Genomic DNA, 10176 nt, shown 5'->3' on the forward strand with positions numbered 1-10176 from the left:
GTAAAAAGTGAGGTCGTTGAGAACGCTGTCAAGCAAACGTGGTTAGCATACAGGTGAGCTGAAGAGGCCGTGCCCGCCCCACCGTGCTGGCTCAGGGGAGCAACACGTCCACTGGTCAAGGAACACACCCGGCGTCTGACCGACCGCCGGCCCTCTGCGCTGGCGCAGGTTTGCCGGACGCAGTGAAGGCCTGTCTCCTGGTGCGGACACTCCCCGACCTACTTCTCAGCACCTGAGTGCTCACGCATGCCCTGGAACAGCACGGCTCTGCCCCACCGCAAGAGCCCTGCTCATGCATGAGCCACAGTCACCGGGCCACACAGCCCTGCAGGCACTGGAACCTTCTGCCCTCCCTTCCTCCAGGGGTTTTCCACCACGTGTGCAGGGTTTCCACCACGCTGAGGACAGTCATGGCCACGAGGCCTGACGGAAGACGAGGAGCAGGGCAGCCAGAAGACCACTGTTCAACACCCCAGACGGCCGCTCCACCCTCCAGTCAACTTCAGGGAGCGACTCAGGCCGACTTTAACTAAAAGGGGTGTCCAAGGACAGTGTCACCTTTTCACTCCTTGTTCTTGTCTCATTCTGCCAACAATGTAAGAAAGAAAAAGGAGGGGCCAGCCCAGTGGCACAGTGGTTACGTTTGCGTGTTCAGCTTCAGTGCCCCAGGGTTTGCAGGTTCGGATCCCGGGTGTGGACCTACACACCTCTCATCAAGCCATGCTGTGGTGGCGTCCCACATACCAAATAGAGGAAGACAGGCACACATGTTAGCTCAGGGACAATCTTCCTCACCAAAAAGGAGGAAAAAAAAAGGAAAAGTGAAAATGTACCCAATATTAAAAACACTTTGTTCAGTCACGCAGCAGGCTGGGTACGGCTCCAGGTACTGCCCCGTGGACAGCGTGTCTGTGACAACTTCTGAAAAGTTCTTCAAACACTCAGAGGTGGAAGAAAAAACTCTTCGTACAAAATGAAAGTGATGAAGAGATACAGACACGCGTTTCCAGATCACGTCAGGCAATGGAAAAACAGGAAGCTTCGCTTTTACGGAGTTACCCACGAACGACCAAAACAAATGCAAAGGCGACAATCTAGAGTTAGACTGTGCTTTCACAATACGATGGCGAACAGAACCACATCAAAGACCAGGACGCTGCGCAGCTCCGGGCCAGCACCTCGCCCCTCAGGAAGCGCCCACATGGCCTTCAATGTCCGGACTCCCTCAGCTTCCCTTCAGAAATCAAAAATCACGGACGGACACACAGTCAGTAACAGTCACTTCAAGTCACAGGGAAGAGCACCTTCGTGCTGTTACTGAAATGCTCAGAAACAGGAAGATCTGCAGCCGGCCCGCGCGCTCGCCCCCAGAGGGCTGGGCCCGCACTCAGGACTCTGCAGGACGCTACCTCCTCAACTCTCCCTCCCATCCAACAAGTCTGTACAGGAGGCAGCACCTGGAACTTCCTCAGCAGCGATTCTTACTGTGAACACTGTAGAAACGAGAGAAGCAGCGCTGATGGCGGGGCAGCGCCTGAAACAGGGACAAACGGGAGGGGAAGGGGCCTGTCCAACCTTTCTGAGCATGAATGCCAGGAAATACCCCCAAAACCTCTGCTGGTGCACACACATGCCCCCCAGGCCCTGGTGTCTGAGGGCTCATGGGCCCCACGCACAAGAAGGATGCAGGAGGCGGTTCACACGTTAATCGTCAGGAGTTCTCTGGTCAGCCACCGACACGGGCTGAGTCCCATACAGCCCCGCAACCCCTCTCCTCCCACATCTGGATCCGAAGATGCACCATCAAGTCAATGCTGCCATCAGGACAAACTGGAGTGGCACCAACCACCATGCACGCACAGGGTGCGCGTGGGATCCAGGCCCATCTGACGAGCATGAAAACACGAGGGAGAGAAAGTCAAGCTGGCGAGTCTGCGAACTCCAGACCAGGACCCTGCGTCCTCCCTGTCTGAGGCTGCACCTGCCATCACGCCCCAGAACGAGGGCTTTATTTCCTCAAAAGTAGAGCATCTGACTCTGCACCGCCTGGGCAGGTCCCCCTGGAGCATGGGGCATCGCCAGTCCTGCAGTTGGTCTACAGATTCTGCGCTAAAACTGGAGGACCAGGAACTGAGCTGAACAGCCAGTCCCCCTGCCGTTCTGGGAAACTGCAGCCCTCTGCAGCCAGCTCGTTCTCCATCTCTAAATGAAGCTGAGTAATTCCCACTTGTTTCAAAATTTTCTAAGCTGGCTTTGAACTTCCTAAACAAAAGGATACTGTCACTCAAAACCTTCATTATTTTAAAGGGGATGGGGTGAGAATGCAAAATAAACCTTTTCCAGATTCGAATAGGGACAAGGCTGCCCACGGACCACGCTCTCTAAAGCTCTTTTTGGGCGCGTGCCCGACGGCGGAGGCGCTGTCATTTCACTGCACGCCACCCTGGGCCTCCCCCGCCTTCCGGCTCTTCCTGCCCGGAGTCTGCAAGACAGGGGCCACACCACCACCTAAAACCACACGCTCGTCCTCTTCCTCCCGGGTTCTCCTGGCCACCCACATGATGGCATTTCCAATCATCCCTGTCTACCCTCCGTAATCAGCTCCCTGCCCTCGCCCTCAGCGCCCTGGGTGGGGCTTCTCTCCTCTGCGCAAACAGCCCTGGGTGTTGGGCGAATGTGACGCTCACTTCACATGCCGTTCCTCTGCCAAGAGAGCTGCTCAGTGGATCGTGAGTGTGTTTCTAGAAAGCCTGTCTGTCTGCATCTGCCCCTCCACACCCCAGAAACCAAGGACCAGCTCCTCATGGGTCACTTTAGTGGGGCTGTTTCTGGGAAGCCTTCTGGAGAGCAGCAAATCGCCACGAAAGCAGGAAAATGCTGGGCTGGCGGACTGCCTGCTCCTCTGCCGGACTTGAGGGTCCTCAGTTTGCTCTGTGCCCCAGGCAGGTCCACATCACCTAGTGTCCAGAGTGGGATGGATGGAAGATCCAGGTCAGACCTCCGTCTGCCAGGGGGCCCACAATGACCACGAAGGTGACTGGCCCAAAGCCGCCTGGGCCATGCTACCCACAAGCCCACCTTTCACGGACGCAGCTCCTGACATGTGCCACTCTCCAGCCCTCCGTCTGCAGCCAGGCCGAAGACTGCCTTCTTTCTGCCCTACGAGAAGGAGTGCGACACAGGCCTGGGGGCCTGGCCGCTGTGTGTCAGTGAAAGGGCATTTCAGCTCCCCACGAGGGGCCATGCTTTCTGCGGAGTCGCAGGTGCTGATGTTGGGGGGGGGGGGGCAGAGAGGGAAACAAAAATGTCTTATGAATAAATGTCTTATGAATAAAAAGCACCCGTATCCCATGCCATCCAAATGCGGTGCCAATGAGGACCCTTTAAAAAACGACCGTTCCCACACACACGTGGACCTGCAAGAGCCGCCCGCTGCTGACAGGGAAGCGAGAGGAAGACGCCGCACACCTGGCCCACGTGAACCGGCAGGGACCGGGTGCCACTCGGGGCCAGGACACGGACTGAGCAGTGGCTGGAGTGTGGGCATGCAGGACATGACTGTGCAGAAGCTGCCTGGCCCCTGGGGTCCAGCACGGAGCAGAGAGGGTCTGCACAGACACCCCTTCCCTCCAGTCCTCTCAGAAATTCAGATGCCCCCTCCCCAGCCAGTGGTCTACGCTCTGTCCCCCTCCAAGCTCTCAGCCTTTCCCACCAGCATTTGTTTCCCACACCGGGTCACGTCAGCGGTTCCTGTGTGCCCCTGACCCATCCCAACAGATCACCAGCCCCTCTGTAGGAACTCTGTCCCCAAAGTGGCCTAAAGGCTGGTCCACAGCAGGTCCATGAAAATGCCAAACAACTGTCATGAGTGAAAACCCTGGTACTGTCACTCTGATACGACTCAAAAAACACATCTGTCACAGCACAAAGGCTCTGAGGATGCTGCTGAAGACACAGTAACACGGTTCTCAACTTTTTTTTATTATTTTTATTTTTTCCTAGGAAGATTAGCCCTGAGCTAACATCTGCTGCCAATCCTTCTCTTTTTGCTGAGGAATACTGGACCTGAGCTAACATCTGTGCCCATCTTCCCCTACTTTATATGTGGGACGCCTACCACAGCATGGCTTGCCACGCAGTGCCATATCCACACCCGGGATCTGGGCCAGCGAACCCCGGGCCACGGAAGCCGAATGTGCACATTTAACCACTGCACCACCGGGCCAGCCCCGGTTCTCAACTTTCCATTCCAAGATACCGAAGTTAGTAATTTTTAAGTCCAAATAATGTTTAAAAATACTTAGTAATTTTTTAATCTAAAGACTTAAATGGCACTTTTGATAGATACTGAAGAGAAAACTTTGCATAAGTCACACTAAGGTCAAATTTGACTGATCTGGCTCGTTTTTATCCTTTACTATAACAACTTTTTAGTTTAATAGAAAATGTTATTTCCCTTTTCCACGACTTTTCCATCTACAACAATTCCCACAGGGCGTCTTCTGCCATCACCAGCAAACCAGACCACAGAGCCTGAGTGTGTGCACGTCAGGAGCACAGAGCAGTTAAGCTGGAATGGCAGAACAGAAGGAAAAGCCTTCCGTGATCCCAGGGTCTGACCCCAGCGGTCATGGCTGCACCAGAGCCAGAGCCGAGGGCAGAGGACACAAGAACCAGGACGAGGACAAGACAACGTATTTCAAAGACTTAAATAAGCCTTGTGGCCTCAACAGAGATTTTTAACCATCCATTTATTCTTAGGAGTCAGGCCATTCAGGCAAACTTGTAGCAACAAGAATAATCTTTTTTTTTTCTGGGAAGGGGACAGATTCACAGGGAATTCTTGACAATCTACTATCACTCGACAGACTTTAAGATAAAATGTGTTAAGTCAGAGAGAAAAAAAAAGCCTACATTTTTATGACAACATGAGTTGGGCAGGAACATGAAGCTCCCAGAACAGGGACCACCGTGGCAGGTGCTGTGACACTGGGAGTGGGGACAAGGAGCAATGGCTTCTAGAACTCTCCTCTCACTTTAACAGAGCAGCCGAGAGGGCACCTGAGCACAAGCAGCATCAGCAGAGGGAGGTCTCGGCTCGGCTCACGCTCTCGGGTCTGCAGCACTTCCTAAACACCGCGCACTAAGTGGGGCTCCTCAGCTCTCAGGGGCTGGTCCGAGACCTCTGGCAGAGAACAGAGCATGAACACTGCACAGCTGTCCCAGAAACCCAGACCACAGGGACAGACTGGCCCACTTTCCCTTCTTTAGAAAAACCCCCACATAAGGACAGTGTTGGAAAGTTCACTCTTGCAATTTAATTTGGTTTAACATGTTTGTAAATAATACACCCTGATATGTCAGACGGTATTTCCTCCAAGTCCTTACAGCTGTTCCACACACTCTTGGGGTTTCCCTCGCCCTTTGTGAGCGAGTGGCTGTCACCAGGGCACTGGGTCACCTTGATCCTGGATAACTGAGTGGGACACACAGCATCCAAGAGGGCTGGTGCCTCTGCAGGTGCCGCAGTCCTGAACATCAGAGAGCAGACGTGGACCAAGGTTGGAGCACAGAAACAACTTATTTTCAAACACAAAACAGCTAAACCTGAACAGTGGTCATCTCATCTAATCAAAACAAGATTCTCATCTCCAGGAAGACGTCAGTGAGAGGCTTAATTAAATGTCCCACGGCTGGCCTCCAGGAAAGGCTGCACTGCGGGTTTCTGAAGAGCCTAAAGTGAATCCATTTCCCATTCTCTAAAGAGACCTCTCCCCACAGCCCCACACCTTCTTCCCTTCAGGAAATAACTACCAACATTTTAGGGGACACAATGTTTAAGCTCCTACTTAAACCTTCAGTAACTTCTGCCTAAGTAGGCTATCATTAGCTTAATTCTTTCTGGAATAACAAATCTCCAAAGTTTTCAGTTTGATAATATCTAAAATTATCATAAAATATACCAAACGGAAGGATTCTACTGTGATAATATTGTTTACTTCATTATTCATGTGAAAAACCTTTCTATAAATTTCCTGTTGACGAACAAACTATTTTCCACTCTTGCAGAGCGGAACATTGCCTTGCTCTGGCAGCATGTGGACCAGCAACGGAGTGAATCCACAAGACTGCTACCCAAACGGGAAGCCGGCTTCAATAATAAACCCAACATGAGAGATTCTACAATTGATACAATTAAAGGCTCGCGAGTGCTCCCTGCACAGGTGTCTTCGCCCAGCCGTTTGCTAAACACGTTGCCTAATTAGCATTTCTTTAAACAATGCTGATAACAATCTTGCCACTGTAATCCAGGACAAACGCGTCGCTGAGATTGTAGAAGGAAAGCGCGAGGAAATTCACTGAGAATCTCAGTCAAACTTTCGTTTGTTTATATTTCCGTGGTGCCAGAAAATATCTGTTCTTCGCCCCATTTGGTTTGCACCCAGGCTCGTCGGTCCAGCCCTATTGTGCGTAGTCCGTTAAACCTATAATAAGGAATTTGTTAGCGGAGCTGGGGGAACCCCAACTAGCCAGAGCTCTCCTCCTGGCGCAGAACATCCCCCACTGCCATCAGGATTGAGTTGTCAGACACCGACTCGTGCCACCCTGCGAAACTGACATATCTATTTACAGAGAAACAAAGACGCGGCTCGCGGCGGACCCCACTCCCTCCGCGCGCCCCGTCCGCTCCGCGCGCCCCTTAGCGCTCGGCGCGCCCAGTCCCCTCCGCGCTCCTCCAGCCGCCCAGCCCCGAGGCCCCTGCGCCCCGGTTCAGCCAGTAATTAAAATGGAGACGAGGCCACTGCCCGGCTTCAGGGGGAGACAATGACCCCCAAGGCCCGGCGGGGAGCGGGGACCCGCCCGAGCCCACCTCCCGCAGTTCTGACTCTTGGCAAACTCGGCGCGGGCGGGTCCGGGTGCGACTCCGCGGCGCAGGCGGGGGTCGCGCGGGGCGGCGGGGCCGGAGGGGTGCCAGGATGCCCCCGGGCTGCCTCCTGGGGCCGGGCGTTGACGCAGCAGAAATTACCAGCTGGAAAATTCCCCTTTTGGAGGTGACGGGGGAGGGACCGCGGCGGCGGCGGCGGCGGCAGGAGGCGCGGAGGGCGAGGGGCGCGGGGCAGCCCCGCGGCCGCCTCCGCCTCAGCGCGCAGCCCCGCGGGGACCCCGCGCCGCCCCCGCCCGCAGCGCCCCGCCCCGCGCCACCCGAGCTTGGGGACCCGCAACGGCCGGGCCGGGGTCGCTGCCACCGCCCCCGGAGCCGCAGCCCGGCGCGCCGATCGCCTCCAGGAGGGCGCCCCCGCGGGGCGGGGCGCGGCGGGGCGCGGGGCGCCGGCAGCGGGGGCGCGCCCGGCTCCGAGCGGCCCCGGCTCCGAGCGGCCCCCGCCCAGCCCCGGCCCGGCCCCGCAGCGATGCGCCGGCCCGGCCCGCGGACAATGAGCCGGCGCCGCTTACCTGTGACCCCATGGGGCGCGGGCGAGGGCGGGCGCCGCGGCCGCCGGACCGGAGCCGATGATCGCCGCCGCCGCCTGGCGAGCGCTGCGTCCGGGCGGGTCCGAGCTGCGCGCTCGCCTCGGCCGCTGCGTCCGTCGGTCCGTCCGTCCGTCTGTCGGTCCGTCAGGCCGGCGCGCGCCCCCGCGCCCGCTCCAACCCCGCGGCCCCCGCCGCCCGCGCGCGCGCCCCGCCTGCGGACCCCGACCCCGCCCCCCGGCGCGCGCCCGGCCGCCGCTGATTGGCCCGCGCCGCGCCCCGGCCCCGGCCACCGCCCCGGGCCCCGCCCCCGCCGGCCCGCCGGCCGCCCGCCCCCGCCAGACCCGGCTCCGGCGCGCGGCGGGAGGGGGCCGCGGCGGGGTCGGTTCTCCTCGCCCCCCCCGCGGGCGGCCGGACAGCGGAAGTGCGGGCTGGAGCTCGCTGGGCATTGTGGGAAGCCCCCTCCGCTGGGCTGGCAGGGGGCGGGGGCGGCGCGGCGTGGGGTCTCGGGCGCCCGCTCCCCTTCCCCGGGGGCCGAGCGGCGGCCCCCCGCCCGGCTGGGAGATGCGGGCGGGGGCGAGGGCACCCCAGGCCCTGCCCGGACTGCGCACCCCGGCTTTGCCCGCACGCCTGTTCCTCGGGAGCGCGCGGGTCCCCGGGCCACAGGCTGTACCCGCGCACCGACGCGCAGTCGCACCGCGCGCGTCTCTCAAACTTCGCGACTTCCCCGCCCGCCCAGGCGGCCCGCTCTGCCGCGAAACGCGCTCCCACGGCCGCGCAGGGGCGCCTGGCCGAGAGGGCCTAGGCACCGCGCGCCCGCGCCGTCTGGGGACCTAGTGCGCCCAGGGAGAGGCGCACCTGGGGGCGCGGGCCACGTGACAGTGCCTGCCGCTGGGGCTTGGGTTTGGCCAACTTAAAAGCACTGGCGGCCACGCGAGTAGGTCCTTTCCGCTGCCTTGTCTGTCCCCTGGGAGTGTGGGTCCCCGCGAAGGGGCGGGAAGCAAGCGGCCTGGGTCCTGCCCCGCAGCCCCCACCCCTCGCCAGCGAGCCACATCTGCTGCCCCCCATAGGCCCTGCGCGTCCCATCTCGCCCCCGCTGTCCTCGAGCCCTCAGGCGGGCGGAATGGGAAGCGTGGCCCCGCATTCCCGGCTGGCCTGTGAGGGGGTCAAAGGCCAGCTCGCTTCCTCTCTCGGCGCGGCAGTGGGAAGGGAGGTGAGCCTGTGGCTGGCCAGCCGCGCAGGGGAGTCAAGCACGACTGGGCCATCCAATGGGGAGACGCCGCGGGCCATGCGCGCCCTGCTTCCCTGTGCGGAATTCCTTGGGAGGTGGGAGGTGGCGGGCCATTATGGATGCTTTCTCAGGATGTGTAAGGAGGCATTCACTGGGCTGCAGTGGGAGGGAAGGCTGGAGGTGGGGGGGGGGGGGGCATTCTCCTTGAGTGAACAAGGGTGAGCACGATCTGGCAGCCAGCGATGAAAGGCTCGGACACTCCCTCGCTGCTGGCGGCGCCTGGAAATGGCTGTGCCGACACTCACCCCACTCCCTTCCCGCTGCCTGGTTGGCACTGCCCACAGGCCTTTCTTCTGGGGACACTCTCCTCACATCCCGCTGGTCTGGAATGACAGGCCCGAGTTCCCCCTCCCTCCAGAGGTGGGGCCTGGGCACAGCTGCCCTGAGAAGCGCAGCGATAGGCCTCCAGGAGGGTCTGGCTGGTCACCCGCCTCCTCCCTTTGAGGGCACAGCCAGTGCTCTCTGCAGGAGTCCCCGCAGCTGCCTGCCCAGAGCACAGTTGTGGCCCATGGAGGAAAGGAGGCCAGAGAGACTGAGGAGGGTCCGTGGGTTGCCCGACCAAATTGAGGAGGATCAGACTCCTGAGGCCTGCCCTCCTCGCTCAGAGAGAGTCCCAGTCTCTCCCAAGATGGCTTGACCCCCCCCCCCCCAGACACTCCCAAGGAGAACAGCATTGCTGGGATGCTGTGTCCATCGTCGGTGCAGGAACGGAGAGCCGCAAAGTCTGCCTCGATCAGAGGCCACAGTGGTGCTCAGTCATTGCTCAGGAGGCCTGCGCAGGAGACCTAAGCCTTCATCTCACCCATAGTAGGGCCCACCTGCCAGCCTGGGGCTTCTGATTTGTGTAGAAAGCCTTGCTGAGTTCTGGAATGAGTCCCTGGGGCCCTGGGACTCTCTCTCCCCATTTCCCTACCCTGCATGATGATGAATCGAGGTTACATACACCCCTCCCCCCAGCAGTCCTGCCAGTGATTGGGGACAGATTCCCACCTTTTTTGCACCAAGAACCAGCAGAAGGCCAAGCAGTCTGAAGATGAAGCTGATACACCAAAAAGGCAGAACAAAGAACAGTCCCAGAGAGCCCTGATCAAGCCATGCCTAAAGCCCACCCTACCTCCAGACAGTTACTGTTCCGTGAGCTAATAACTTCCTTTACCGTTAAAAAAGAAAACCAACAGCAGCAACTGTGGCCTCAGCAAACCCGAGAAGAGGAGGAGGATCATGGAGCTGGAATCCCTGAAGGAACCTCGGTGCAGCTGCTCTGATGGGGAGATGCTGGCAACGTGGCCCCAGGAACCCCACGTTCATCAGTGCTCAGCATTGGCTAAGCCTCTACTAGGATTGGGCTTGCATCAGACAGATGCTTCCAGGCTGGGTCACAAATCCTCCCCTCTTGCTGGGGTTCCATAGATCCCAGT

The 10176-nt window shown here is 59.0% G+C and overlaps 1 protein-coding gene across 2 annotated transcripts in view; it reads right to left on the reverse strand.

Moving 5' to 3' along the window:
• ZBTB46 (zinc finger and BTB domain containing 46) overlaps nucleotides 1-7654 on the reverse strand; it is a 71087-nt gene extending 63433 nt beyond the window's left edge. The window contains exon 1 of one of the 2 annotated variants that reach the window (XM_023626950.2): nucleotides 7453-7654. The gene's annotated coding sequence lies outside the window, so the exon portion shown is untranslated. The remainder of the gene's footprint in view (nucleotides 1-7452) is intronic. The other variant, XM_023626949.2, reaches the window with a different exon arrangement.
• Between the last annotated feature and the right edge of the window lie 2522 nt (nucleotides 7655-10176).

The sequence above is a fragment of the Equus caballus genome, chromosome 22 (genome assembly GCF_041296265.1).
Source record: "Equus caballus isolate H_3958 breed thoroughbred chromosome 22, TB-T2T, whole genome shotgun sequence".
Lineage (NCBI taxonomy): Eukaryota > Metazoa > Chordata > Mammalia > Perissodactyla > Equidae > Equus > Equus caballus.